The sequence below is a fragment of the Engystomops pustulosus genome, chromosome 4 (assembly GCF_040894005.1).
Source record: "Engystomops pustulosus chromosome 4, aEngPut4.maternal, whole genome shotgun sequence".
NCBI lineage: Eukaryota > Metazoa > Chordata > Amphibia > Anura > Leptodactylidae > Engystomops > Engystomops pustulosus.
The window spans coordinates 200,582,431-200,608,648 of record NC_092414.1 but is presented as its reverse complement, the minus strand read 5'-3'; the positions used below and the strand labels follow the sequence as shown (position 1 = coordinate 200,608,648).

At 49.3% G+C, this 26,218-nt stretch overlaps 33 non-coding genes across 33 annotated transcripts; all 33 read right to left on the bottom strand.

Moving 5' to 3' along the window:
* Window positions 1–157: 157 nt before the first annotated feature.
* On the bottom strand, window positions 158–299 carry LOC140129157 (U4 spliceosomal RNA). Its single transcript, XR_011855366.1, has one exon. It is a non-coding gene; the product is annotated as a U4 spliceosomal RNA (small nuclear RNA).
* Window positions 300–558: 259 nt separating this feature from the next.
* LOC140129362 (U4 spliceosomal RNA) lies at window positions 559–700 on the bottom strand. The gene has a single exon (XR_011855555.1). It is a non-coding gene; the product is annotated as a U4 spliceosomal RNA (small nuclear RNA).
* Window positions 701–959: 259 nt separating this feature from the next.
* LOC140129361 (U4 spliceosomal RNA) lies at window positions 960–1,101 on the bottom strand. Its single transcript, XR_011855554.1, has one exon. It is a non-coding gene; the product is annotated as a U4 spliceosomal RNA (small nuclear RNA).
* A 259-nt stretch (window positions 1,102–1,360) lies between these two features.
* Window positions 1,361–1,502, bottom strand: LOC140129360 (U4 spliceosomal RNA). The gene has a single exon (XR_011855553.1). It is a non-coding gene; the product is annotated as a U4 spliceosomal RNA (small nuclear RNA).
* Window positions 1,503–1,761: 259 nt separating this feature from the next.
* LOC140129359 (U4 spliceosomal RNA) lies at window positions 1,762–1,903 on the bottom strand. Its single transcript, XR_011855552.1, has one exon. It is a non-coding gene; the product is annotated as a U4 spliceosomal RNA (small nuclear RNA).
* Window positions 1,904–2,162: 259 nt separating this feature from the next.
* On the bottom strand, window positions 2,163–2,304 carry LOC140129358 (U4 spliceosomal RNA). The gene has a single exon (XR_011855551.1). It is a non-coding gene; the product is annotated as a U4 spliceosomal RNA (small nuclear RNA).
* A 259-nt stretch (window positions 2,305–2,563) lies between these two features.
* On the bottom strand, window positions 2,564–2,705 carry LOC140129357 (U4 spliceosomal RNA). Its single transcript, XR_011855550.1, has one exon. It is a non-coding gene; the product is annotated as a U4 spliceosomal RNA (small nuclear RNA).
* A 259-nt stretch (window positions 2,706–2,964) lies between these two features.
* On the bottom strand, window positions 2,965–3,106 carry LOC140129356 (U4 spliceosomal RNA). Its single transcript, XR_011855549.1, has one exon. It is a non-coding gene; the product is annotated as a U4 spliceosomal RNA (small nuclear RNA).
* Window positions 3,107–3,365: 259 nt separating this feature from the next.
* LOC140129352 (U4 spliceosomal RNA) lies at window positions 3,366–3,507 on the bottom strand. The gene has a single exon (XR_011855545.1). It is a non-coding gene; the product is annotated as a U4 spliceosomal RNA (small nuclear RNA).
* A 259-nt stretch (window positions 3,508–3,766) lies between these two features.
* On the bottom strand, window positions 3,767–3,908 carry LOC140129341 (U4 spliceosomal RNA). The gene has a single exon (XR_011855534.1). It is a non-coding gene; the product is annotated as a U4 spliceosomal RNA (small nuclear RNA).
* Window positions 3,909–4,167: 259 nt separating this feature from the next.
* On the bottom strand, window positions 4,168–4,309 carry LOC140129151 (U4 spliceosomal RNA). Its single transcript, XR_011855360.1, has one exon. It is a non-coding gene; the product is annotated as a U4 spliceosomal RNA (small nuclear RNA).
* A 259-nt stretch (window positions 4,310–4,568) lies between these two features.
* LOC140129330 (U4 spliceosomal RNA) lies at window positions 4,569–4,710 on the bottom strand. Its single transcript, XR_011855523.1, has one exon. It is a non-coding gene; the product is annotated as a U4 spliceosomal RNA (small nuclear RNA).
* Window positions 4,711–4,969: 259 nt separating this feature from the next.
* On the bottom strand, window positions 4,970–5,111 carry LOC140129319 (U4 spliceosomal RNA). The gene has a single exon (XR_011855513.1). It is a non-coding gene; the product is annotated as a U4 spliceosomal RNA (small nuclear RNA).
* Window positions 5,112–5,370: 259 nt separating this feature from the next.
* On the bottom strand, window positions 5,371–5,512 carry LOC140129308 (U4 spliceosomal RNA). The gene has a single exon (XR_011855502.1). It is a non-coding gene; the product is annotated as a U4 spliceosomal RNA (small nuclear RNA).
* Window positions 5,513–5,771: 259 nt separating this feature from the next.
* LOC140129296 (U4 spliceosomal RNA) lies at window positions 5,772–5,913 on the bottom strand. The gene has a single exon (XR_011855491.1). It is a non-coding gene; the product is annotated as a U4 spliceosomal RNA (small nuclear RNA).
* A 259-nt stretch (window positions 5,914–6,172) lies between these two features.
* LOC140129285 (U4 spliceosomal RNA) lies at window positions 6,173–6,314 on the bottom strand. The gene has a single exon (XR_011855480.1). It is a non-coding gene; the product is annotated as a U4 spliceosomal RNA (small nuclear RNA).
* A 259-nt stretch (window positions 6,315–6,573) lies between these two features.
* Window positions 6,574–6,715, bottom strand: LOC140129272 (U4 spliceosomal RNA). The gene has a single exon (XR_011855470.1). It is a non-coding gene; the product is annotated as a U4 spliceosomal RNA (small nuclear RNA).
* A 260-nt stretch (window positions 6,716–6,975) lies between these two features.
* LOC140129260 (U4 spliceosomal RNA) lies at window positions 6,976–7,117 on the bottom strand. The gene has a single exon (XR_011855463.1). It is a non-coding gene; the product is annotated as a U4 spliceosomal RNA (small nuclear RNA).
* Window positions 7,118–7,376: 259 nt separating this feature from the next.
* On the bottom strand, window positions 7,377–7,518 carry LOC140129249 (U4 spliceosomal RNA). The gene has a single exon (XR_011855454.1). It is a non-coding gene; the product is annotated as a U4 spliceosomal RNA (small nuclear RNA).
* Window positions 7,519–7,777: 259 nt separating this feature from the next.
* Window positions 7,778–7,919, bottom strand: LOC140129152 (U4 spliceosomal RNA). The gene has a single exon (XR_011855361.1). It is a non-coding gene; the product is annotated as a U4 spliceosomal RNA (small nuclear RNA).
* A 259-nt stretch (window positions 7,920–8,178) lies between these two features.
* Window positions 8,179–8,320, bottom strand: LOC140129238 (U4 spliceosomal RNA). The gene has a single exon (XR_011855443.1). It is a non-coding gene; the product is annotated as a U4 spliceosomal RNA (small nuclear RNA).
* A 259-nt stretch (window positions 8,321–8,579) lies between these two features.
* Window positions 8,580–8,721, bottom strand: LOC140129227 (U4 spliceosomal RNA). Its single transcript, XR_011855432.1, has one exon. It is a non-coding gene; the product is annotated as a U4 spliceosomal RNA (small nuclear RNA).
* A 259-nt stretch (window positions 8,722–8,980) lies between these two features.
* LOC140129216 (U4 spliceosomal RNA) lies at window positions 8,981–9,122 on the bottom strand. Its single transcript, XR_011855421.1, has one exon. It is a non-coding gene; the product is annotated as a U4 spliceosomal RNA (small nuclear RNA).
* Window positions 9,123–9,381: 259 nt separating this feature from the next.
* LOC140129205 (U4 spliceosomal RNA) lies at window positions 9,382–9,523 on the bottom strand. The gene has a single exon (XR_011855410.1). It is a non-coding gene; the product is annotated as a U4 spliceosomal RNA (small nuclear RNA).
* Window positions 9,524–9,782: 259 nt separating this feature from the next.
* LOC140129193 (U4 spliceosomal RNA) lies at window positions 9,783–9,924 on the bottom strand. The gene has a single exon (XR_011855399.1). It is a non-coding gene; the product is annotated as a U4 spliceosomal RNA (small nuclear RNA).
* A 259-nt stretch (window positions 9,925–10,183) lies between these two features.
* Window positions 10,184–10,325, bottom strand: LOC140129181 (U4 spliceosomal RNA). Its single transcript, XR_011855388.1, has one exon. It is a non-coding gene; the product is annotated as a U4 spliceosomal RNA (small nuclear RNA).
* Window positions 10,326–10,584: 259 nt separating this feature from the next.
* On the bottom strand, window positions 10,585–10,726 carry LOC140129170 (U4 spliceosomal RNA). Its single transcript, XR_011855377.1, has one exon. It is a non-coding gene; the product is annotated as a U4 spliceosomal RNA (small nuclear RNA).
* Window positions 10,727–10,985: 259 nt separating this feature from the next.
* Window positions 10,986–11,127, bottom strand: LOC140129158 (U4 spliceosomal RNA). Its single transcript, XR_011855367.1, has one exon. It is a non-coding gene; the product is annotated as a U4 spliceosomal RNA (small nuclear RNA).
* Window positions 11,128–11,386: 259 nt separating this feature from the next.
* LOC140129147 (U4 spliceosomal RNA) lies at window positions 11,387–11,528 on the bottom strand. Its single transcript, XR_011855356.1, has one exon. It is a non-coding gene; the product is annotated as a U4 spliceosomal RNA (small nuclear RNA).
* Window positions 11,529–11,787: 259 nt separating this feature from the next.
* On the bottom strand, window positions 11,788–11,929 carry LOC140129136 (U4 spliceosomal RNA). The gene has a single exon (XR_011855345.1). It is a non-coding gene; the product is annotated as a U4 spliceosomal RNA (small nuclear RNA).
* Window positions 11,930–12,188: 259 nt separating this feature from the next.
* LOC140129123 (U4 spliceosomal RNA) lies at window positions 12,189–12,330 on the bottom strand. The gene has a single exon (XR_011855334.1). It is a non-coding gene; the product is annotated as a U4 spliceosomal RNA (small nuclear RNA).
* A 259-nt stretch (window positions 12,331–12,589) lies between these two features.
* On the bottom strand, window positions 12,590–12,731 carry LOC140129156 (U4 spliceosomal RNA). The gene has a single exon (XR_011855365.1). It is a non-coding gene; the product is annotated as a U4 spliceosomal RNA (small nuclear RNA).
* Window positions 12,732–12,990: 259 nt separating this feature from the next.
* LOC140129111 (U4 spliceosomal RNA) lies at window positions 12,991–13,132 on the bottom strand. The gene has a single exon (XR_011855323.1). It is a non-coding gene; the product is annotated as a U4 spliceosomal RNA (small nuclear RNA).
* Window positions 13,133–26,218: the final 13,086 nt, after the last annotated feature.

Genomic DNA, 26,218 nt, shown 5'->3' with positions numbered 1-26,218 from the left:
TCTTGGGAGAAGGCCCACAGAGAAATCCTGGAACTACACTTCTGGCCACTTCCCCCTCATTTCCTTGCTGGTACTAGCCTGGGCCTCCTGTCAGCTGCAGCTTCCTCATTTCCTCTCCCTACTCCTTCTTCATCTTTTTTTGTCACTGGAAATAAAGTCTCCTGAGAGACCATCAAATATTGCCAATGCTGACTATATTTCAAGTCATCATGGCGGGGTATTGGGAAAAGTTTTCAACTAGCAATAACCACGCCTCGGATAAAACCTCATGGGCTACAGTACTGCCACTGCGCAAAGCTAATTATGCAAAGCAAGGGGGTGACAACCTTAGTTGCAAGAGCTCTTTTGAAGCTAAGGCGACAAATACAGGGGCAACGCCCAGCCTTTCAGGCTGCAATGCTTCTTGGGAGAAGGCCCACAGAGAAATCCTGGAACTACCCTTCTGGCCACTTCCCCCTCATTTCCTTGCTGGTACTAGCCTGGGCCTCCTGTCAGCTGCAGCTTCCTCATTTCCTCTCCCTACTCCTTCTTCATCTTTTTTTGTCACTGGAAATAAAGTCTCCTGAGAGACCATCAAAAATTGCCAATGCTGACTATATTTCAAGTCATCATGGCGGGGTATTGGGAAAAGTTTTCAACTAGCAATAACCGCGCCTCGGATAAAACCTCATGGGCTACAGTACTGCCACTGCGCAAAGCTAATTATGCAAAGCAAGGGGGTGACAACCTTAGTTGCAAGAGCTCTTTTGAAGCTAAGGCGACAAATACAGGGGCAACGCCCAGCCTTTCAGGCTGCAATGCTTCTTGGGAGAAGGCCCACAGAGAAATCCTGGAACTACCCTTCTGGCCACTTCCCCCTCATTTCCTTGCTGGTACTAGCCTGGGCCTCCTGTCAGCTGCAGCTTCCTCATTTCCTCTCCCTACTCCTTCTTCATCTTTTTTTGTCACTGGAAATAAAGTCTCCTGAGAGACCATCAAAAATTGCCAATGCTGACTATATTTCAAGTCATCATGGCGGGGTATTGGGAAAAGTTTTCAACTAGCAATAACCGCGCCTCGGATAAAACCTCATGGGCTACAGTACTGCCACTGCGCAAAGCTAATTATGCAAAGCAAGGGGGTGACAACCTTAGTTGCAAGAGCTCTTTTGAAGCTAAGGCGACAAATACAGGGGCAACGCCCAGCCTTTCAGGCTGCAATGCTTCTTGGGAGAAGGCCCACAGAGAAATCCTGGAACTACCCTTCTGGCCACTTCCCCCTCATTTCCTTGCTGGTACTAGCCTGGGCCTCCTGTCAGCTGCAGCTTCCTCATTTCCTCTCCCTACTCCTTCTTCATCTTTTTTTGTCACTGGAAATAAAGTCTCCTGAGAGACCATCAAAAATTGCCAATGCTGACTATATTTCAAGTCATCATGGCGGGGTATTGGGAAAAGTTTTCAACTAGCAATAACCGCGCCTCGGATAAAACCTCATGGGCTACAGTACTGCCACTGCGCAAAGCTAATTATGCAAAGCAAGGGGGTGACAACCTTAGTTGCAAGAGCTCTTTTGAAGCTAAGGCGACAAATACAGGGGCAACGCCCAGCCTTTCAGGCTGCAATGCTTCTTGGGAGAAGGCCCACAGAGAAATCCTGGAACTACCCTTCTGGCCACTTCCCCCTCATTTCCTTGCTGGTACTAGCCTGGGCCTCCTGTCAGCTGCAGCTTCCTCATTTCCTCTCCCTACTCCTTCTTCATCTTTTTTTGTCACTGGAAATAAAGTCTCCTGAGAGACCATCAAAAATTGCCAATGCTGACTATATTTCAAGTCATCATGGCGGGGTATTGGGAAAAGTTTTCAACTAGCAATAACCGCGCCTCGGATAAAACCTCATGGGCTACAGTACTGCCACTGCGCAAAGCTAATTATGCAAAGCAAGGGGGTGACAACCTTAGTTGCAAGAGCTCTTTTGAAGCTAAGGCGACAAATACAGGGGCAACGCCCAGCCTTTCAGGCTGCAATGCTTCTTGGGAGAAGGCCCACAGAGAAATCCTGGAACTACCCTTCTGGCCACTTCCCCCTCATTTCCTTGCTGGTACTAGCCTGGGCCTCCTGTCAGCTGCAGCTTCCTCATTTCCTCTCCCTACTCCTTCTTCATCTTTTTTTGTCACTGGAAATAAAGTCTCCTGAGAGACCATCAAAAATTGCCAATGCTGACTATATTTCAAGTCATCATGGCGGGGTATTGGGAAAAGTTTTCAACTAGCAATAACCGCGCCTCGGATAAAACCTCATGGGCTACAGTACTGCCACTGCGCAAAGCTAATTATGCAAAGCAAGGGGGTGACAACCTTAGTTGCAAGAGCTCTTTTGAAGCTAAGGCGACAAATACAGGGGCAACGCCCAGCCTTTCAGGCTGCAATGCTTCTTGGGAGAAGGCCCACAGAGAAATCCTGGAACTACCCTTCTGGCCACTTCCCCCTCATTTCCTTGCTGGTACTAGCCTGGGCCTCCTGTCAGCTGCAGCTTCCTCATTTCCTCTCCCTACTCCTTCTTCATCTTTTTTTGTCACTGGAAATAAAGTCTCCTGAGAGACCATCAAAAATTGCCAATGCTGACTATATTTCAAGTCATCATGGCGGGGTATTGGGAAAAGTTTTCAACTAGCAATAACCGCGCCTCGGATAAAACCTCATGGGCTACAGTACTGCCACTGCGCAAAGCTAATTATGCAAAGCAAGGGGGTGACAACCTTAGTTGCAAGAGCTCTTTTGAAGCTAAGGCGACAAATACAGGGGCAACGCCCAGCCTTTCAGGCTGCAATGCTTCTTGGGAGAAGGCCCACAGAGAAATCCTGGAACTACCCTTCTGGCCACTTCCCCCTCATTTCCTTGCTGGTACTAGCCTGGGCCTCCTGTCAGCTGCAGCTTCCTCATTTCCTCTCCCTACTCCTTCTTCATCTTTTTTTGTCACTGGAAATAAAGTCTCCTGAGAGACCATCAAAAATTGCCAATGCTGACTATATTTCAAGTCATCATGGCGGGGTATTGGGAAAAGTTTTCAACTAGCAATAACCGCGCCTCGGATAAAACCTCATGGGCTACAGTACTGCCACTGCGCAAAGCTAATTATGCAAAGCAAGGGGGTGACAACCTTAGTTGCAAGAGCTCTTTTGAAGCTAAGGCGACAAATACAGGGGCAACGCCCAGCCTTTCAGGCTGCAATGCTTCTTGGGAGAAGGCCCACAGAGAAATCCTGGAACTACCCTTCTGGCCACTTCCCCCTCATTTCCTTGCTGGTACTAGCCTGGGCCTCCTGTCAGCTGCAGCTTCCTCATTTCCTCTCCCTACTCCTTCTTCATCTTTTTTTGTCACTGGAAATAAAGTCTCCTGAGAGACCATCAAAAATTGCCAATGCTGACTATATTTCAAGTCATCATGGCGGGGTATTGGGAAAAGTTTTCAACTAGCAATAACCGCGCCTCGGATAAAACCTCATGGGCTACAGTACTGCCACTGCGCAAAGCTAATTATGCAAAGCAAGGGGGTGACAACCTTAGTTGCAAGAGCTCTTTTGAAGCTAAGGCGACAAATACAGGGGCAACGCCCAGCCTTTCAGGCTGCAATGCTTCTTGGGAGAAGGCCCACAGAGAAATCCTGGAACTACCCTTCTGGCCACTTCCCCCTCATTTCCTTGCTGGTACTAGCCTGGGCCTCCTGTCAGCTGCAGCTTCCTCATTTCCTCTCCCTACTCCTTCTTCATCTTTTTTTGTCACTGGAAATAAAGTCTCCTGAGAGACCATCAAAAATTGCCAATGCTGACTATATTTCAAGTCATCATGGCGGGGTATTGGGAAAAGTTTTCAACTAGCAATAACCGCGCCTCGGATAAAACCTCATGGGCTACAGTACTGCCACTGCGCAAAGCTAATTATGCAAAGCAAGGGGGTGACAACCTTAGTTGCAAGAGCTCTTTTGAAGCTAAGGCGACAAATACAGGGGCAACGCCCAGCCTTTCAGGCTGCAATGCTTCTTGGGAGAAGGCCCACAGAGAAATCCTGGAACTACCCTTCTGGCCACTTCCCCCTCATTTCCTTGCTGGTACTAGCCTGGGCCTCCTGTCAGCTGCAGCTTCCTCATTTCCTCTCCCTACTCCTTCTTCATCTTTTTTTGTCACTGGAAATAAAGTCTCCTGAGAGACCATCAAAAATTGCCAATGCTGACTATATTTCAAGTCATCATGGCAGGGTATTGGGAAAAGTTTTCAACTAGCAATAACCGCGCCTCGGATAAAACCTCATGGGCTACAGTACTGCCACTGCGCAAAGCTAATTATGCAAAGCAAGGGGGTGACAACCTTAGTTGCAAGAGCTCTTTTGAAGCTAAGGCGACAAATACAGGGGCAACGCCCAGCCTTTCAGGCTGCAATGCTTCTTGGGAGAAGGCCCACAGAGAAATCCTGGAACTACCCTTCTGGCCACTTCCCCCTCATTTCCTTGCTGGTACTAGCCTGGGCCTCCTGTCAGCTGCAGCTTCCTCATTTCCTCTCCCTACTCCTTCTTCATCTTTTTTTGTCACTGGAAATAAAGTCTCCTGAGAGACCATCAAAAATTGCCAATGCTGACTATATTTCAAGTCATCATGGCGGGGTATTGGGAAAAGTTTTCAACTAGCAATAACCGCGCCTCGGATAAAACCTCATGGGCTACAGTACTGCCACTGCGCAAAGCTAATTATGCAAAGCAAGGGGGTGACAACCTTAGTTGCAAGAGCTCTTTTGAAGCTAAGGCGACAAATACAGGGGCAACGCCCAGCCTTTCAGGCTGCAATGCTTCTTGGGAGAAGGCCCACAGAGAAATCCTGGAACTACCCTTCTGGCCACTTCCCCCTCATTTCCTTGCTGGTACTAGCCTGGGCCTCCTGTCAGCTGCAGCTTCCTCATTTCCTCTCCCTACTCCTTCTTCATCTTTTTTTGTCACTGGAAATAAAGTCTCCTGAGAGACCATCAAAAATTGCCAATGCTGACTATATTTCAAGTCATCATGGCGGGGTATTGGGAAAAGTTTTCAACTAGCAATAACCGCGCCTCGGATAAAACCTCATGGGCTACAGTACTGCCACTGCGCAAAGCTAATTATGCAAAGCAAGGGGGTGACAACCTTAGTTGCAAGAGCTCTTTTGAAGCTAAGGCGACAAATACAGGGGCAACGCCCAGCCTTTCAGGCTGCAATGCTTCTTGGGAGAAGGCCCACAGAGAAATCCTGGAACTACCCTTCTGGCCACTTCCCCCTCATTTCCTTGCTGGTACTAGCCTGGGCCTCCTGTCAGCTGCAGCTTCCTCATTTCCTCTCCCTACTCCTTCTTCATCTTTTTTTGTCACTGGAAATAAAGTCTCCTGAGAGACCATCAAAAATTGCCAATGCTGACTATATTTCAAGTCATCATGGCGGGGTATTGGGAAAAGTTTTCAACTAGCAATAACCGCGCCTCGGATAAAACCTCATGGGCTACAGTACTGCCACTGCGCAAAGCTAATTATGCAAAGCAAGGGGGTGACAACCTTAGTTGCAAGAGCTCTTTTGAAGCTAAGGCGACAAATACAGGGGCAACGCCCAGCCTTTCAGGCTGCAATGCTTCTTGGGAGAAGGCCCACAGAGAAATCCTGGAACTACCCTTCTGGCCACTTCCCCCTCATTTCCTTGCTGGTACTAGCCTGGGCCTCCTGTCAGCTGCAGCTTCCTCATTTCCTCTCCCTACTCCTTCTTCATCTTTTTTTGTCACTGGAAATAAAGTCTCCTGAGAGACCATCAAAAATTGCCAATGCTGACTATATTTCAAGTCATCATGGCGGGGTATTGGGAAAAGTTTTCAACTAGCAATAACCGCGCCTCGGATAAAACCTCATGGGCTACAGTACTGCCACTGCGCAAAGCTAATTATGCAAAGCAAGGGGGTGACAACCTTAGTTGCAAGAGCTCTTTTGAAGCTAAGGCGACAAATACAGGGGCAACGCCCAGCCTTTCAGGCTGCAATGCTTCTTGGGAGAAGGCCCACAGAGAAATCCTGGAACTACCCTTCTGGCCACTTCCCCCTCATTTCCTTGCTGGTACTAGCCTGGGCCTCCTGTCAGCTGCAGCTTCCTCATTTCCTCTCCCTACTCCTTCTTCATCTTTTTTTGTCACTGGAAATAAAGTCTCCTGAGAGACCATCAAAAATTGCCAATGCTGACTATATTTCAAGTCATCATGGCGGGGTATTGGGAAAAGTTTTCAACTAGCAATAACCGCGCCTCGGATAAAACCTCATGGGCTACAGTACTGCCACTGCGCAAAGCTAATTATGCAAAGCAAGGGGGTGACAACCTTAGTTGCAAGAGCTCTTTTGAAGCTAAGGCGACAAATACAGGGGCAACGCCCAGCCTTTCAGGCTGCAATGCTTCTTGGGAGAAGGCCCACAGAGAAATCCTGGAACTACCCTTCTGGCCACTTCCCCCTCATTTCCTTGCTGGTACTAGCCTGGGCCTCCTGTCAGCTGCAGCTTCCTCATTTCCTCTCCCTACTCCTTCTTCATCTTTTTTTGTCACTGGAAATAAAGTCTCCTGAGAGACCATCAAAAATTGCCAATGCTGACTATATTTCAAGTCATCATGGCGGGGTATTGGGAAAAGTTTTCAACTAGCAATAACCGCGCCTCGGATAAAACCTCATGGGCTACAGTACTGCCACTGCGCAAAGCTAATTATGCAAAGCAAGGGGGTGACAACCTTAGTTGCAAGAGCTCTTTTGAAGCTAAGGCGACAAATACAGGGGCAACGCCCAGCCTTTCAGGCTGCAATGCTTCTTGGGAGAAGGCCCACAGAGAAATCCTGGAACTACCCTTCTGGCCACTTCCCCCTCATTTCCTTGCTGGTACTAGCCTGGGCCTCCTGTCAGCTGCAGCTTCCTCATTTCCTCTCCCTACTCCTTCTTCATCTTTTTTTTGTCACTGGAAATAAAGTCTCCTGAGAGACCATCAAAAATTGCCAATGCTGACTATATTTCAAGTCATCATGGCGGGGTATTGGGAAAAGTTTTCAACTAGCAATAACCGCGCCTCGGATAAAACCTCATGGGCTACAGTACTGCCACTGCGCAAAGCTAATTATGCAAAGCAAGGGGGTGACAACCTTAGTTGCAAGAGCTCTTTTGAAGCTAAGGCGACAAATACAGGGGCAACGCCCAGCCTTTCAGGCTGCAATGCTTCTTGGGAGAAGGCCCACAGAGAAATCCTGGAACTACCCTTCTGGCCACTTCCCCCTCATTTCCTTGCTGGTACTAGCCTGGGCCTCCTGTCAGCTGCAGCTTCCTCATTTCCTCTCCCTACTCCTTCTTCATCTTTTTTTGTCACTGGAAATAAAGTCTCCTGAGAGACCATCAAAAATTGCCAATGCTGACTATATTTCAAGTCATCATGGCGGGGTATTGGGAAAAGTTTTCAACTAGCAATAACCGCGCCTCGGATAAAACCTCATGGGCTACAGTACTGCCACTGCGCAAAGCTAATTATGCAAAGCAAGGGGGTGACAACCTTAGTTGCAAGAGCTCTTTTGAAGCTAAGGCGACAAATACAGGGGCAACGCCCAGCCTTTCAGGCTGCAATGCTTCTTGGGAGAAGGCCCACAGAGAAATCCTGGAACTACCCTTCTGGCCACTTCCCCCTCATTTCCTTGCTGGTACTAGCCTGGGCCTCCTGTCAGCTGCAGCTTCCTCATTTCCTCTCCCTACTCCTTCTTCATCTTTTTTTGTCACTGGAAATAAAGTCTCCTGAGAGACCATCAAAAATTGCCAATGCTGACTATATTTCAAGTCATCGTGGCGGGGTATTGGGAAAAGTTTTCAACTAGCAATAACCGCGCCTCGGATAAAACCTCATGGGCTACAGTACTGCCACTGCGCAAAGCTAATTATGCAAAGCAAGGGGGTGACAACCTTAGTTGCAAGAGCTCTTTTGAAGCTAAGGCGACAAATACAGGGGCAACGCCCAGCCTTTCAGGCTGCAATGCTTCTTGGGAGAAGGCCCACAGAGAAATCCTGGAACTACCCTTCTGGCCACTTCCCCCTCATTTCCTTGCTGGTACTAGCCTGGGCCTCCTGTCAGCTGCAGCTTCCTCATTTCCTCTCCCTACTCCTTCTTCATCTTTTTTTGTCACTGGAAATAAAGTCTCCTGAGAGACCATCAAAAATTGCCAATGCTGACTATATTTCAAGTCATCATGGCGGGGTATTGGGAAAAGTTTTCAACTAGCAATAACCGCGCCTCGGATAAAACCTCATGGGCTACAGTACTGCCACTGCGCAAAGCTAATTATGCAAAGCAAGGGGGTGACAACCTTAGTTGCAAGAGCTCTTTTGAAGCTAAGGCGACAAATACAGGGGCAACGCCCAGCCTTTCAGGCTGCAATGCTTCTTGGGAGAAGGCCCACAGAGAAATCCTGGAACTACACTTCTGGCCACTTCCCCCTCATTTCCTTGCTGGTACTAGCCTGGGCCTCCTGTCAGCTGCAGCTTCCTCATTTCCTCTCCCTACTCCTTCTTCATCTTTTTTTGTCACTGGAAATAAAGTCTCCTGAGAGACCATCAAAAATTGCCAATGCTGACTATATTTCAAGTCATCATGGCGGGGTATTGGGAAAAGTTTTCAACTAGCAATAACCGCGCCTCGGATAAAACCTCATGGGCTACAGTACTGCCACTGCGCAAAGCTAATTATGCAAAGCAAGGGGGTGACAACCTTAGTTGCAAGAGCTCTTTTGAAGCTAAGGCGACAAATACAGGGGCAACGCCCAGCCTTTCAGGCTGCAATGCTTCTTGGGAGAAGGCCCACAGAGAAATCCTGGAACTACCCTTCTGGCCACTTCCCCCTCATTTCCTTGCTGGTACTAGCCTGGGCCTCCTGTCAGCTGCAGCTTCCTCATTTCCTCTCCCTACTCCTTCTTCATCTTTTTTTGTCACTGGAAATAAAGTCTCCTGAGAGACCATCAAAAATTGCCAATGCTGACTATATTTCAAGTCATCATGGCGGGGTATTGGGAAAAGTTTTCAACTAGCAATAACCGCGCCTCGGATAAAACCTCATGGGCTACAGTACTGCCACTGCGCAAAGCTAATTATGCAAAGCAAGGGGGTGACAACCTTAGTTGCAAGAGCTCTTTTGAAGCTAAGGCGACAAATACAGGGGCAACGCCCAGCCTTTCAGGCTGCAATGCTTCTTGGGAGAAGGCCCACAGAGAAATCCTGGAACTACCCTTCTGGCCACTTCCCCCTCATTTCCTTGCTGGTACTAGCCTGGGCCTCCTGTCAGCTGCAGCTTCCTCATTTCCTCTCCCTACTCCTTCTTCATCTTTTTTTGTCACTGGAAATAAAGTCTCCTGAGAGACCATCAAAAATTGCCAATGCTGACTATATTTCAAGTCATCATGGCGGGGTATTGGGAAAAGTTTTCAACTAGCAATAACCGCGCCTCGGATAAAACCTCATGGGCTACAGTACTGCCACTGCGCAAAGCTAATTATGCAAAGCAAGGGGGTGACAACCTTAGTTGCAAGAGCTCTTTTGAAGCTAAGGCGACAAATACAGGGGCAACGCCCAGCCTTTCAGGCTGCAATGCTTCTTGGGAGAAGGCCCACAGAGAAATCCTGGAACTACCCTTCTGGCCACTTCCCCCTCATTTCCTTGCTGGTACTAGCCTGGGCCTCCTGTCAGCTGCAGCTTCCTCATTTCCTCTCCCTACTCCTTCTTCATCTTTTTTTGTCACTGGAAATAAAGTCTCCTGAGAGACCATCAAAAATTGCCAATGCTGACTATATTTCAAGTCATCATGGCGGGGTATTGGGAAAAGTTTTCAACTAGCAATAACCGCGCCTCGGATAAAACCTCATGGGCTACAGTACTGCCACTGCGCAAAGCTAATTATGCAAAGCAAGGGGGTGACAACCTTAGTTGCAAGAGCTCTTTTGAAGCTAAGGCGACAAATACAGGGGCAACGCCCAGCCTTTCAGGCTGCAATGCTTCTTGGGAGAAGGCCCACAGAGAAATCCTGGAACTACCCTTCTGGCCACTTCCCCCTCATTTCCTTGCTGGTACTAGCCTGGGCCTCCTGTCAGCTGCAGCTTCCTCATTTCCTCTCCCTACTCCTTCTTCATCTTTTTTTGTCACTGGAAATAAAGTCTCCTGAGAGACCATCAAAAATTGCCAATGCTGACTATATTTCAAGTCATCATGGCGGGGTATTGGGAAAAGTTTTCAACTAGCAATAACCGCGCCTCGGATAAAACCTCATGGGCTACAGTACTGCCACTGCGCAAAGCTAATTATGCAAAGCAAGGGGGTGACAACCTTAGTTGCAAGAGCTCTTTTGAAGCTAAGGCGACAAATACAGGGGCAACGCCCAGCCTTTCAGGCTGCAATGCTTCTTGGGAGAAGGCCCACAGAGAAATCCTGGAACTACCCTTCTGGCCACTTCCCCCTCATTTCCTTGCTGGTACTAGCCTGGGCCTCCTGTCAGCTGCAGCTTCCTCATTTCCTCTCCCTACTCCTTCTTCATCTTTTTTTGTCACTGGAAATAAAGTCTCCTGAGAGACCATCAAAAATTGCCAATGCTGACTATATTTCAAGTCATCATGGCGGGGTATTGGGAAAAGTTTTCAACTAGCAATAACCGCGCCTCGGATAAAACCTCATGGGCTACAGTACTGCCACTGCGCAAAGCTAATTATGCAAAGCAAGGGGGTGACAACCTTAGTTGCAAGAGCTCTTTTGAAGCTAAGGCGACAAATACAGGGGCAACGCCCAGCCTTTCAGGCTGCAATGCTTCTTGGGAGAAGGCCCACAGAGAAATCCTGGAACTACCCTTCTGGCCACTTCCCCCTCATTTCCTTGCTGGTACTAGCCTGGGCCTCCTGTCAGCTGCAGCTTCCTCATTTCCTCTCCCTACTCCTTCTTCATCTTTTTTTGTCACTGGAAATAAAGTCTCCTGAGAGACCATCAAAAATTGCCAATGCTGACTATATTTCAAGTCATCATGGCGGGGTATTGGGAAAAGTTTTCAACTAGCAATAACCGCGCCTCGGATAAAACCTCATGGGCTACAGTACTGCCACTGCGCAAAGCTAATTATGCAAAGCAAGGGGGTGACAACCTTAGTTGCAAGAGCTCTTTTGAAGCTAAGGCGACAAATACAGGGGCAACGCCCAGCCTTTCAGGCTGCAATGCTTCTTGGGAGAAGGCCCACAGAGAAATCCTGGAACTACCCTTCTGGCCACTTCCCCCTCATTTCCTTGCTGGTACTAGCCTGGGCCTCCTGTCAGCTGCAGCTTCCTCATTTCCTCTCCCTACTCCTTCTTCATCTTTTTTTGTCACTGGAAATAAAGTCTCCTGAGAGACCATCAAAAATTGCCAATGCTGACTATATTTCAAGTCATCATGGCGGGGTATTGGGAAAAGTTTTCAACTAGCAATAACCGCGCCTCGGATAAAACCTCATGGGCTACAGTACTGCCACTGCGCAAAGCTAATTATGCAAAGCAAGGGGGTGACAACCTTAGTTGCAAGAGCTCTTTTGAAGCTAAGGCGACAAATACAGGGGCAACGCCCAGCCTTTCAGGCTGCAATGCTTTTTGGGAGAAGGCCCACAGAGAAATCCTGGAACTACCCTTCTGGCCACTTCCCCCTCATTTCCTTGCTGGTACTAGCCTGGGCCTCCTGTCAGCTGCAGCTTCCTCATTTCCTCTCCCTACTCCTTCTTCATCTTTTTTTGTCACTGGAAATAAAGTCTCCTGAGAGACCATCAAAAATTGCCAATGCTGACTATATTTCAAGTCATCATGGCGGGGTATTGGGAAAAGTTTTCAACTAGCAATAACCGCGCCTCGGATAAAACCTCATGGGCTACAGTACTGCCACTGCGCAAAGCTAATTATGCAAAGCAAGGGGGTGACAACCTTAGTTGCAAGAGCTCTTTTGAAGCTAAGGCGACAAATACAGGGGCAACGCCCAGCCTTTCAGGCTGCAATGCTTCTTGGGAGAAGGCCCACAGAGAAATCCTGGAACTACCCTTCTGGCCACTTCCCCCTCATTTCCTTGCTGGTACTAGCCTGGGCCTCCTGTCAGCTGCAGCTTCCTCATTTCCTCTCCCTACTCCTTCTTCATCTTTTTTTGTCACTGGAAATAAAGTCTCCTGAGAGACCATCAAAAATTGCCAATGCTGACTATATTTCAAGTCATCATGGCGGGGTATTGGGAAAAGTTTTCAACTAGCAATAACCGCGCCTCGGATAAAACCTCATGGGCTACAGTACTGCCACTGCGCAAAGCTAATTATGCAAAGCAAGGGGGTGACAACCTTAGTTGCAAGAGCTCTTTTGAAGCTAAGGCGACAAATACAGGGGCAACGCCCAGCCTTTCAGGCTGCAATGCTTCTTGGGAGAAGGCCCACAGAGAAATCCTGGAACTACCCTTCTGGCCACTTCCCCCTCAATTCCTTGCTGGTACTAGCCTGGGCCTCCTGTCAGCTGCAGCTTCCTCATTTCCTCTCCCTACTCCTTCTTCATCTTTTTTTGTCACTGGAAATAAAGTCTCCTGAGAGACCATCAAATATTGCCAATGCTGACTATATTTCAAGTCATCATGGCGGGGTATTGGGAAAAGTTTTCAACTAGCAATAACCACGCCTCGGATAAAACCTCATGGGCTACAGTACTGCCACTGCGCAAAGCTAATTATGCAAAGCAAGGGGGTGACAACCTTAGTTGCAAGAGCTCTTTTGAAGCTAAGGCGACAAATACAGGGGCAACGCCCAGCCTTTCAGGCTGCAATGCTTCTTGGGAGAAGGCCCACAGAGAAATCCTGGAACTACCCTTCTGGCCACTTCCCCCTCATTTCCTTGCTGGTACTAGCCTGGGCCTCCTGTCAGCTGCAGCTTCCTCATTTCCTCTCCCTACTCCTTCTTCATCTTTTTTTGTCACTGGAAATAAAGTCTCCTGAGAGACCATCAAAAATTGCCAATGCTGACTATATTTCAAGTCATCATGGCGGGGTATTGGGAAAAGTTTTCAACTAGCAATAACCGCGCCTCGGATAAAACCTCATGGGCTACAGTACTGCCACTGCGCAAAGCTTATTATTAGAGATGAGCGAGCACTAAAATGCTCGGGTACTCGTTATTCGAGACGAACTTTTCCCGATGCTCGAGTGCTCGTCTCGAATAACGAACCCCATTGAAGTCAATGGGAGACTCGAGCATTTTTCAAGGGGACCAAGGCTCTGCACAGGGAAGCTTGGCCAAACACCTGGGAACCTCAGAAAAGGATGGAAACACCACGGAAATGGACAGGAAACAGCAGGGGCAGCATGCATGGATGCCTCTGAGGCTGCTTAATCGCACCATTATGCCAAAATTATGGGCAACAGCATGGCCATGACAGAGTGACAGAATGAAGCTAGATAGCATCTAAAACATGCAATAATTGACCCTGACACTATAGGGGACGGCATGCAGAGGCAGCGGCAGCAGGCTAGAGAGTGGCATGGCGACATACCCTAAATGGACTCAGGCTTCAAACCAATGGGTGGCAGAGAGGAACCAAAGGAGGTGAGCAAGAAGCGCTCAAATAATATCGGTACATGATAAAAGTTTGCCAGTATATTTTGTGGATTACACAGCAGGGTGGCGACAAAGTTAACATGGAAGCCATGAAAACAACCCAAAATTCTGCCAGACACAGCTCGTTTGATAAGGGGACCATGTATGGAGGCAGTGAACTAGTAGTAGATTAAAGGTTCTGCAGTTAAAACTATGTTAGTTGGATCTTGGCATGGAGTTGGCGCTCCGCTGCCAGGCGAGCTTTCGCCAATCCAAGCCCCTGTCTCTAGGCTACTCCCCAAACAGCACTTCTAAGAACCTTTTGTATAAGATCAAGTGTAGTAGCGTTCTTATAAGTTTAGGATATGGCGGGTGAGGGGAATGTAAACAGATGCGCAAGAAGCGCTGAAATAATATTGGTAAATGATAAAAGTTTATTAGTATATTTTGTGGATAACACAGCTGGGTGGCGACAAAGTTAACAACTTTGATGTGGAATCCATGAAAACAACCCAAATTTCTGCCTGACACACCTCGTTTGATAAAGGGACGATGTATGGAGGCAGCTATATGGACGACTTTTGGAGGTAGCAATGGAGACAACGTGTGGAGGCTGCTATGGAGACAATTTAATTTGGATAGTGCCTGTATGTGGCAGTCCCAAAAATTTTTCAAACCAGAGGAGCAGGTAGGTGGCCCTCCAGAAAAATAGAATAGATTGAGTGCCTGTATGTGGCAGTCCCAAAAAGTTTTCAAACCAGAGGAGCAGGTAGGTGGCCCTCCAGAAAAATTGAATAGATTGAGTGCCTGTATGTGGCAGTCCCAAAAAGTTTTCAAACCAGAGGAGCAGGTAGGTGGCCCTCCAGAAAAATTGAATAGATTGAGTGCCTGTATGTGGCAGTCCCAAAAAGTTTTCAAACCAGAGGAGCAGGTAGGTGGCCCTCCAGAAAAATTGAATAGATTGAGTGCCTGTATGTGGCAGTCCCAAAAAGTTTTCAAACCAGAGGAGCAGGTAGGTGGCCCTCCAGAAAAATTGAATAGATTGAGTGCCTGTATGTGGCAGTCCCAAAAAGTTTTCAAACCAGAGGAGCAGGTAGGTGGCCCTCCAGAAAAATAGAATAGATTGAGTGCCTGTATGTGGCAGTCCCAAAAAGTTTTCAAACCAGAGGAGCAGGTAGGTGGCCCTCCAGAAAAATGGAATCGATTGAGTGCCTGTATGTGGCAGTCCCAAAAAGTTTTCAAACCAGAGGAGCAGGTAGGTGGCCCTCCAGAAAAATAGAATAGATTGAGTGCCTGTATGTGGCACTCCCAAAAATTGTTTAAAACAGAGGAACGGGTCGGTGGCCCTCCAGAAAAATTGAATAGATTGAGTGCCTGTATGTGGCACTCCCAAAAATTGTTTAAAACAGAGGACCGGGTCGGTGGCCCTCCAGAAAAATTAAATGCATAAAGTACTATAGCAAGAGCCAGTGGGCCCTGTCAAAAAATAGCCAGTTTCCTCTGCTTTACTGTACAAAGAGGAGGAGAAGGAGGAAAATGAGGAGGAGGAGGAGTGGATCAATTATTCAGGTTGAGCTTCCTTCACCTGGTGGAGATTGGAAATTATGAGAAATCCAGGCTTTATTCATCTTAATAAGCGTCAGCCTGTCAGCGCTGTCAGTCGACAGGCGTGTACGCTTATCGGTGATGATGCCACCAGCTGCACTGAAAACCCGCTCGGACAAGACGCTAGCGGCAGGGCAGGCAAGAACCTCCAAGGCGTACAGCGCCAGTTCGTGCCACATGTCCAGCTTTGAAACCCAGTAGTTGTAGGGAGCTGTGTGATCATTTAGGACGATGGTATGGTCAGCTACGTACTCCCTCACCATCTTTCTGTAAAGATCAGCCCTACTCTGCCGAGACTGGGGACAGGTGACAGTGTCTTGCTGGGGTGACATAAAGCTGGCAAAAGCCTTGTAAAGCGTACCCTTGCCAGTGCTGGACAAGCTGCCTGCTCGCCTACTCTCCCTCGCTACTTGTCCCGCAGAACTACGCACTCTGCCGCTAGCGCTGTCAGAAGGGAAATACTGTTTCAGCTTGTGCACCAGGGCCTGCTGGTATTCATGCATTCTCACACTCCTTTCCTCTGCAGGGATGAGAGTGGAAAGATTTTGCTTGTACCGTGGGTCCAGGAGAGTGAACACCCAGTAATCGGTGCTGGAATAAATTCTTTGAACGCAAGGGTCACGGGATAGGCAGCCTAGCATGAAATCTGCCATATGCGCCAGAGTACCAACGCGTAAGAATTCACTCCCCTCACTGGCCTGACTGTCCATTTCCTCCTCCTCCAACTCCTCCAACTCCTCTTCTTCTGCCCATACACGCTGAACAGTAAAGGACTCAACAATGGTCCCCTCTTGTGTCTCACCAACATTCTCCTCCTCTTCCTCCTCATCCTCCTCCACCTCCTCCGATATGCGCTGAGAAACAGACCTAAGGGTGCTTTGGCTATTAACAAGGGAATCTTCTTCCCCCGTCTCTTGTGACGAGCGCAAAGCTTCCGACTTCATGCTGATCAGAGAGTTTTTCAACAGGCCAAGCAGCGGGATGGTGAGGCTGATGATGGCGGCATCGCCACTGACCATCTGTGTTGACTCCTCAAAGTTACTCAGCACCTGACAGATATCAGACATCCACGTCCACTCCTCATTGTAGACTTGAGGAAGCTGACTGACCTGACTACCAGTTCTGGTGGAAGTTGACATCTGGCAGTCTACAATGGCTCGGCGCTGCTGGTAAACTCTGGATAACATGGTCAGTGTTGAATTCCACCTCGTGGGCACGTCGCACAACAGTCGGTGAGCGGGCAGTTGGAGGCGGCGCTGCGCTGCCCTGAGAGTGGCAGCATCTGTGCTGGACTTCCTGAAATGCGCACAGATGCGGCGCACCTTCGTGAGCAAATCTGACAGATTGGGGTATGTCTTGAGGAAACGCTGAACTATCAGATTTAACACATGGGCCAGGCATGGCACATGTGTCAGTCTGCCGAGTTGCAGAGCCGCCACCAGGTTACGGCCGTTGTCACACACAACCATGCCTGGCTTCAGGTTCAGCGGTGCCAGCCACAGATCAGTCTGCGCCGTGATGCCCTGTAATAGCTCTTGGGCGGTGTGCCTTTTATCGCCTAGGCTCAGCAGTTTGAGCACCGCCTGCTGTCGCTTAGCAACGGCACTGCTGCTGTGCCTAGAGCTACCGACTGATGGCGCCGTGCCCACGGATGGTAGTTCGGAGGAGGAGGTGGAGGAGGGGTGGGAGGAGGAGGAGGCATAGTAGGCCTGAAACACCTGGACCGAGGTAGGCCCCGCAATCCTCGGCGTCGGCAGTATATGACCAGCCCCAGGGTCAGACTCGGTCCCAGCCTCCACCAAGTTAACCCAATGTGCCGTCAGCGATATATAGTGGCCCTGCCCGGCAGCACTCGTCCACGTGTCCGTGGTCAGGTGGACCTTGTCAGAAACGGCGTTGGTCAGGGCACGGGTGATGTTGTCTGACACGTGCTGGTGCAGGGCTGGGACGGCACATCGGGAAAAGTAGTGGCGGCTGGGGACCGAATACCGAGGGGCGGCCGCCGCCATGAGGTTGCGAAAGGCCTCGGTCTCTACTAGCCTATAGGGCAGCATCTCCAGGCTAAGCAATCTGGAGATGTGCACATTAAGGGCTTGGGCGTGCGGGTGGGTTGCACTATATTTGCGTTTCCGCTCCAGCGTCTGGGGTATGGAGAGCTGAACGCTGGTGGATGCTGTGGAGGATCGTGGAGGCGACGATGGGGTTTTTGTGGCAGGGTCCTGGGCAGGGGGCTGACTATCAGCTGACACAGGGGAAGGAGCAGTGGTGTGCACGGCCGGAGGTGAACGGGCTTGTTGCCACTGAGTGGGGTGTTTAGCATTCATATGCCTGCGCATACTGGTGGTAGTTAAGCTAGTAGTGGTGGAACCCCTGCTGAGCCTGGTTTGGCAAATGTTGCACACCACAGTCCGTCGGTCATCCGGTGTTTCCTTAAAGAACCTCCAGACTTCTGAAGATCTAGCCCTCGCCGCAAGAGCCCTCGCCACGGGAGCTTCACTAGTTGACACATTTGGCGCTGATGCACCAGCTCTGGCCCTGCCTCTCCGTCTGGCCCCACCACTGCCTCTTCCAACCTGTTCTGGTCGAGGACTCTCCTCCGTCTCAGAAGCACTGTGTTCACCCGGCCTCTCAACCCAGCTTGGGTCTGTCACCTCATCATCCTCCGATCCCTCAGTCTGCTCCCCCCTCGGACTTCCTGCCCTGACAACAACTTCCCCACTGTCTGACAACCGTGTCTCCTCATCGTCGGACACCTCTTTACACACTTCCACTACGTCAAGAAGGTCATCATCACCCACAGACTGTGACTGGTGGAAAACCTGGGCATCGGAAAATTGCTCAGCAGCAACCGGACAAGTGGTTTGTGACTGTGGGAAGGGTCCAGAAAACAGTTCCTCAGAGTATGCCGGTTCAAATGCCAAATTTTCCTGGGAGGGGGCAGACTGGGGGGGAGGAGGCTGAGGTGCAGGAGCTGGAGGAGTGGCGATTTCGGTGACATGGGTGGACTGCGTGGAAGACTGACTGGTGGACAAATTGCTCGAAGCATTGTCAGCAATCCACGACATCACCTGTTCGCACTGTTCTGGCCTCAACAGTGCTCTACCACGAGTCCCAGTAACTTCAGACATGAACCTAGGGAGTGTAGCTCTGCGGCGTTCCCCTGCTCCCTCATCAGCAGGTGGTGTCTCACCCGGGCCAGGACCACGGCCTCTGACCCCTGCAGTAGTTGGACGCCCACGTCCCCGCCCTCGTCCTCTACCCCTAGCCCTCGGGTTAAACATTTTTAAAATGAGAGTTATAGCTTTAATTTTTTTTTAACTTTTTTTTGTGTTTTTTTTTTTTTTTGTGTTTTTGAGTTTTTAAAACCAAACAATGCTATCCTATTGCTATTTTCTAGCCAAGTATGAAAGCACACTACTATGCCAGATGAGATGACACCGAGTTATTAAACAAAATAAACGTAAAATAAAAAAGGACAAATGGCAGACTGTGCCTAATTGAAATCCAACCCCTACTAAATTTTCCCACTTCGGTCTTTGCAATGGATATGTGCGTCACTAAGCGCAAAACACAGCGGTCGCAAGTCTCACTACAAATTGCTGACAATTGGCTAGTAGATGCACTGCAGCAAGTACAGCCACCAGCAGATCAACCAGAAATCAAATATATAACGCTACTGTAGGCGTAAGCCGTTTGGATTCTCCTATGGCTATTTTCTAGCCAAGTATGAAAGCACACTACTATGCCAGATGAGATGACGCTGAGTTATTAAACAAAATAAACGTAAAATAAAAAAGGACAAATGGCAGACTGTGCCTAATTGAAATCCAACCCCTACTAAATTTTCCCACTTCGGTCTTTGCAATGGATATGTGCGTCACTAAGCGCAAAACACAGCGGTCGCAAGTCTCACTACAAATTGCTCACAATTGGCTAGTAGATGCACTGCAGCAAGTACAGCCACCAGCAGATCAACCAGAAATCAAATATATAACGCTACTGTAGGCGTAAGCCGTTTGGATTCTCCTATGGCTATTTTCTAGCCAAGTATGAAAGCACACTACTATGCCAGATGAGATGACGCTGAGTTATTAAACAAAATAAACGTAAAATAAAAAAGGACAAATGGCAGACTGTGCCTAATTGAAATCCAACCCCTACTAAATTTTCCCACTTCGGTCTTTGCAATGGATATGTGCGTCACTAAGCGCAAAACACAGCGGTCGCAAGTCTCACTACAAATTGCTGACAATTGGCTAGTAGATGCACTGCAGCAAGTACAGCCACCAGCAGATCAACCAGAAATCAAATATATAACGCTACTGTAGGCGTAAGCCGTTTGGATTCTCCTATGGCTATTTTCTAGCCAAGTATGAAAGCACACTACTATGCCAGATGAGATGACGCTGAGTTATTAAACAAAATAAACGTAAAATAAAAAAGGACAAATGGCAGACTGTGCCTAATTGAAATCCAACCCCTACTAAATTTTCCCACTTTGGTGTTTGAGGTGGATATGTGTGCCACTAAGAGCTAAACACAACGGTAGCAAGTCCCCCTGCTAATTCCTCACAAAATGGTACTAGATGCAAATAAAAAAAAAAAAAAGTAGAACGTTATTGTAGCCCTGAGGGCACTGTCACACGTTGCGTTTGCAAACGCAGACGCAGACCAAACCGCGCCCACCGGGGCGGTCCGCGGTCCAATCGCATCAGCGTTTCTCTATGTTTCTATGGAAATCGCCGATGCGATCGGACCGCGGACCGCCCCAGTGGGCGTGGTTTGATCTGCGCCTGCGTCTGCAAACGCAACGTGGGACAGCGCCCTAAGAAGGGCTGTTGGGTTCTTGGAGAATCACTCCTGCCTAACAGTAAGCTAATAGAACACCCTAACGCTTTCCCTGACCAGCAGCAGCTCTCTCCCTAGCGGCATCCAGACACAGAATGATCCGAGCAGCGCGGGCAGCGGCTAGTCTATCCCAGGGTCACCTGATCTGGCCAGCCAACCACTGCTATCGACGTGTAAAGGTACCACGTCATGCTGGGTGGAGTGCAGAGTCTCCTGGCTTGTGATTGGCTCTGTTTCTGGCCGCCAAAAAGCAAAACGGCGGGAGCTGCCATTTTCTCGAGCAGGCGAAGTATTCGTCCGAGCAACGAGCAGTTTCGAGTACGCTAATGCTCGGACGAGCATCAAGCTCGGACGAGCATCAAGCTCGGACGAGCATCAAGCTCGGACGAGCATCAAGCTCGGACGAGCATGTTCGCTCATCTCTACTAATTATGCAAAGCAAGGGGGTGACAACCTTAGTTGCAAGAGCTCTTTTGAAGCTAAGGCGACAAATACAGGGGCAACGCCCAGCCTTTCAGGCTGCAATGCTTCTTGGGAGAAGGCCCACAGAGAAATCCTGGAACTACCCTTCTGGCCACTTCCCCCTCATTTCCTTGCTGGTACTAGCCTGGGCCTCCTGTCAGCTGCAGCTTTCTCATTTCCTCTCCCTACTCCTTCTTCATCTTTTTTTTGTCACTGGAAATAAAGTCTCCTGAGAGACCATCAAAAATTGCCAAAGCTGACTATATTTTAAGTCATCATGGCTTTATTGAATGAGCATAAGTCAAAGTTTCATACATTTGCACAGACATACAGCGTTTACTGTGTCACAGCACAGACCATGACACGACATTTACAACAAATTAAGATTCATACATAGTGTTGACAGCACACAGGAGTATAATCCTCAACCATGGCATGAAAACACTATACTTGCACACTGCTCTCTCAATTGACCTAACTAAACACGCATTGCATTTCAATTATGGCGACGACAAAGTGTAAAAACGGAAAAGGGTGCGGGGTGGAAGGGGAAGGGGTGGGGGTAACACTTGCCCGAAGCTTTATTGAAAGACAGACACAGAAGGGGAAAAACAAGGAAGGGAACCTAGCAAAAGTCCACTTCCTGGTTTGGGCCATTTGCATAATGTATGCGTGACCCAGAATCCCCTGTAAAAGTCCAAATCCAGTGGAAAGTGAGTGTTTTCTGGTATTTGCCAGATAAACACAGCCTGTAATTCCTAACACACCTAATCTAAGCAAAGTCCAGCATTTCATACAAAAGTCCTGAACTTGTGCGAAGCGTAGATGTCTTGCAAAGTCCAAAAAAGCGGCTTTCGCCTGGATTCTCCCTGAGGGAGGCGGTGGGCGCCTGGGGAGGCGATCCTAGCTCACAGCAGGGGGTCCAAATCCAGCTAGGCGTTAGCCTGTCTTGCTCTTACTGTGTCCTCACACAGATATGACATTGACTCCTGCTGAGGCACTGCAGCGTCGTTGTCGCCGCTCGGTATACCTCAGCAGAGGGGGGAGGAGCCTCTGGTAAAAGGGGGCTTCTCCTTCTTGTCATTGTCTCCCTGCTAGGGAGTAATCCAGCAGGCTGTTGAGGACAAGTCTGTAGCGATCTGGCGTCGTCAAGGCTGTCTTGTGCCAAGTGAGGAGTCACCTGGCGTACCAGATGGCGTCCTTATAGCAATTTATAAGGAGCCAGGCGGCCTGGATGTCCTCAATGGCATGAGTGCCCTGGAACAGCCCATAAAGCACTGCATGGTGCGTCATGGAGCTCCTTGGCACAGAGTCTTGGAAATGGGGCTCCAGGGTGTTCAACAGGCTCTGAGCAAAGGGGCACCCCCAAAACAGGTGCAGGGGAGTCTCTTCCTCCCAGGGGCATCTGGGGCAATAGGGGGTGTTGCTCAGTCTCCGGGCATAGGTGAAGGCCCGCAGGGGCAGCCCCCCTTGGATGGCCATCCATGAGATGTCCTTGTGCCTGTTGTGCTCTCGGGCCCAGGACACGTTGGCCCAGACCGCCTGGGCCGTGTCCTGGGTGACTCCTGGGACAAATTCCAACAAGTCTTTGGCTCGGATGAGCTTGTGCACGGTCTTTGGTTTCCACAGGTTGGGCTTGAGTCCCTCCAGTTGGTGCTCCCTCACAAAACGGACGGTCTGGCCATAGTACCAGGGCGCGTCCCAGTTGTAAGGGATGGAGCTGTCCCACTTGTCCCAGCCCAGCCCCCTCCAGAGGGGCAGGAGGAAAAAACGGGACATGGACTTTCTCGCGGACCTTGCAGAGTTCCTCAGGGTCCTGCGCACGCAGTCGCAAAGAAAGAAGATCCAGAGCAAAGTGGAGATGTCGGGGACACCTTTGCCCCCCCTTGCTTGGCTCCTTGAACATGACCGCTCGCTTGACCCGCTCCATCTTTGAGCCCCAAACAAAATGAAAAACGGTCCTGGTAACGGCCTTGCAGACAGGGGCCGGGCGCGGCCACGCCTGAGCTGCATACTGGAGTACGGGCAGCACCTCGTTACGCAGGACGAGCGTCTTCCCCTCCAAGGAGAGCTGTCTGAGGCTCCACAGGGTGACTCTGGTGTTGACTTTGGCCAAGCGTTCTTGCCAGGTCTTCAGGGCTGCGCCTTCCTTCCCGAACCAAGCTGCCAGGACCTTCATGAAGTCCCGCTGAATGGTGAAGGGGAAGGGGGCAGAAGAAGCAAGCTGCCAGTCTCCGAAAAGCATGGCCTCCGACTTCCCGCAGTTGACTTTTGCCCCCGAAGCCTGTCCGAACTCCTCGCAGGTCTGGACGAGCGCCGTCACCGAGCTCCGGTCGGAGCAGAAGACCGTCACGTCATCCATGTACAGTGAGCACTTGACCTCGTCGCGTCCGGGTCCCGGTGCAGTGATCCCTCTGATCCCTTTGTTCTACCGGATAAACTCTATAACGCAAACAAAAAGAAGGGGTGAGAGAGGAGAGCCTTGCCTGACCCCCTAAAGCACAGTGAAGGGGTCAGTCTTCCAGCCGTTCACCAACACCGAGCTGTGGATATCAAGGTACATTAGGTCAACGTACGAGCAGAACGTCTTACCCAACCCGAACCTGTGCAGGGCCTGGCTCATGAAGCGGTGAGAGACACGGTCGAAGGCCTTCTCCTGGTCCAGGCTGACCAGGGTGTCCCTCACCAGGGCCAGGTTGTCAGCGATCCGGCGGCCAGGGACGCCGCAGGTCTGGTTTGGGTGGACGATCTCTCCGATGACTCCCTTCAGCCTGTTGGCGAGCACCTTGGCCAGGATCTTGTAGTCCACGTTGAGCAGAGAGATGGGACGCCAGTTCTTCAGGTCACATCTCTCTCCCTTGTGCTTGTACAAGACCATGATCAGTCCCTGCCTCAGGGACGGCGGCATCCTGCCCTCCACCATCTACTCGTAGAGCTCCAGCAGGTCCGGGCAGATGAGGTCCCCCACCGCTACGTAGAACTCGGCCGGGAGACCGTCACTGCCCAGAGTCTTAAGGATTTAGCGGCAGAGAGCAGCTCGGCTGCCCTCAGAGGGGCATCCGTGGCCTCGGCACCTGCAGGATCGAGGGTGTTAGCGATACCTGACAGGAACCTCTCGGTGGCTTCGTCGTCCGTGGGCTTGTGGGAGTAGAGGTTGCCGTAGAAGTCGCTGATGACTCCCATGATGGCGCTCTTCCCCCTCTGCATGCATCTGCTTTCGTCTCGTAGTTCAGTCAGGGGCGTGTGGCCGGCGTGGACTTTCCTGAAAAAGAAAGAGTTACACTTCTCACTCTTCTCCAGGTTGTCCACTTTGGCACGAAAGATGATTCGCCTGGATTCCTCCTCAAAGTGCCTCTTCAGGCCCTTCTTGGTGTCCTCCAGCTCCTCTCTGACGTCCCAGAGGTCTCTGAGTCCTCTCTTGGCTGTGGCCGCCTGCCTTTGTCCTGAAAGAAGAACGGATTTCAACTTTAGCATATTCCCTCCGTTCGCTTACGGTTTCAAATAAACATTTGTCATTTCTCAAAAAACGGTTAAGTTAGCTATCATGAGGGAAGAAAAAGAGGGTTAGGTTGGGACGATACCGCCTTAGTTACCCGTCCGGTCGGGCGGCTTGCCTTCAGTTTCGTCCGGAATCTTTTTGAGGTTCTCCAGCACCTCGTCCAGATGCTGTTCTTCCGCGGTCAAGTCGATGGAGCTGGAGAGGGGGTCGTGTTCCCTGAAACCAGCTTCCAGCTCCTCGAAGAACTCCTCCTTTTTGTCCTTTTCCGCTGCCTGGGACAGCTCTGTCGCCTCCTCCAGCAGGCGGGGTATTGGGAAAAGTTTTCAACTAGCAATAACTGCTTTAAAAAAAAGAGCATATTCAAATTGGAGTCATCTGCACAATATTTACAAGGGAACATATGGCATATACTGTTGCCAGCATGGACTTTCCTCAAACAAGCATTTTTCATTCCTCAGAACTATGTAGATGTCTCTCAGCTCCACCTGAATTCCCTTATTCTCCAGGAGGGCGCACTGCAGCTTCCAGGAACCCTGACACAGCAGGGAGCAATCGCCAAAGGCACTCCAAACCTGCACAGCGCTGTGGTTGGATAAGATGTAGGGGACCATGGAAAACCTATACTGACTTGATTGCTCTAGAGATGAACACAAAGTCAATCTTAGAACAGGAAGCACCTTCCCCAAAGGCGTCTGTCAGGGATGCTTCCATTACCATGTTTAGGAGCATTTGGACGTGACATAAAGTTTGCACCACTCTTCCTCGATGACGGAATTGGAGTCTCTGGCCAATGCTACCTCCTTTGTGGTGGTGAGTTGTGGCCTGTTTCCCTTTCTGCTTGTGTAAGGGGTGACAACAACACTGTCCAAGAAGGAGTCTATGGGGGACATTAATCATAGTGTGTCTCAAGTTTGCCTATTTTTGCACTTAGTTCCTTTTCTTGGCTTGTTATTTATGTTAGTTGGTGTTTTGCCTTATCAAATGCGTTTTGAATTGTCGCACAGCCGATTCATTTGCGCCTAACATATTTTTTTTAAAAAAAATTCTTTCTCATGGAGTCTGATAACACTTTATCCAATGTCTTTTCCATCAATAAGTCTGTGACTTTTTTATTATAAAAAATGGAGTATAATAACATTTTTAGATCAACACATTAAGATTGACAATAATCCCACTCAAAAAGACAATTCTTTAGAAAATGATGAAGTCGTTACTTGAGAAATTTTACATGTTAAAACTGCGCTGAAGTATTTTATCATGTTGCATTCAGTTAATTTTTCATTTGGGATGCAAAAACTTTGTTTTTATTTAAGGTGCAAAATTGTGGTAGATGCAGTGCAAACATCTGCAGAACAGATATCTTCATGTTAGATAAGGTGCAGAGGCTCAAAAGTACTGAAAAAGTTGCAAATTAGAGACAAAATTAATAACTGTGCCAAAAAAATTGCACAAAAAATGGCAGAAACATTGATTATTATCAATGTCCCCCTATATCTTTACTTTAAGCAGTGAAACCCACCCCCTGCTGTGAGCAGGGACGACCCCCCCCCTGGAGCACAACACCTTCCTCGGGACGAATCCCGGCAGTGGTACCGTCCGACTCCCATCAAAAACCTCCATTTTGCACTTGTTTTGGACTGCTCCAGAGGATTGTGAATATCGCAGAAATCATGCAAACCAGAAAGCGGATTTTTGGCAACTTCCTATTTATCCCCCTTGTGTGTCTGTATTTCAATAAAGCTTTGGACCAGTGAATCCCCACCTTTCCCATTTTGACTTGGTCACCGATGTAATTGAAACGCCATGTGTTTTTAGTTAGGTGCATTAAGGACGCAGCCATTTTGTAGCTTAAAGGGGTATTCCAGGAATCAGCATAATTCATATACAAGTGGGCACTCAAAATATAAGCTAATGTGTAATTAGCTGTTATTTAAAAATTTGCTCCCCTTAGCAGAAAATGCTGGTGACATACACTGTAATGAAGAATTAAAATGCTACCGGCCCTTTAATCAGTCCGTTAATTTCCTCCGCGCGGTCCGTCGCAGAAAAGAAGATGGCCGCTGGTCACATGTCCACATCACATGTCCTGCACCTGCCTGGGCAGGTCATGTGATCACCACTACATTTGGCTGTAGTCGGTTGGTTGCAGTGCATCCAGTATGGTCAGTGTTGTGGTGATGGCAGTTACACATCATTACTATGGTAACA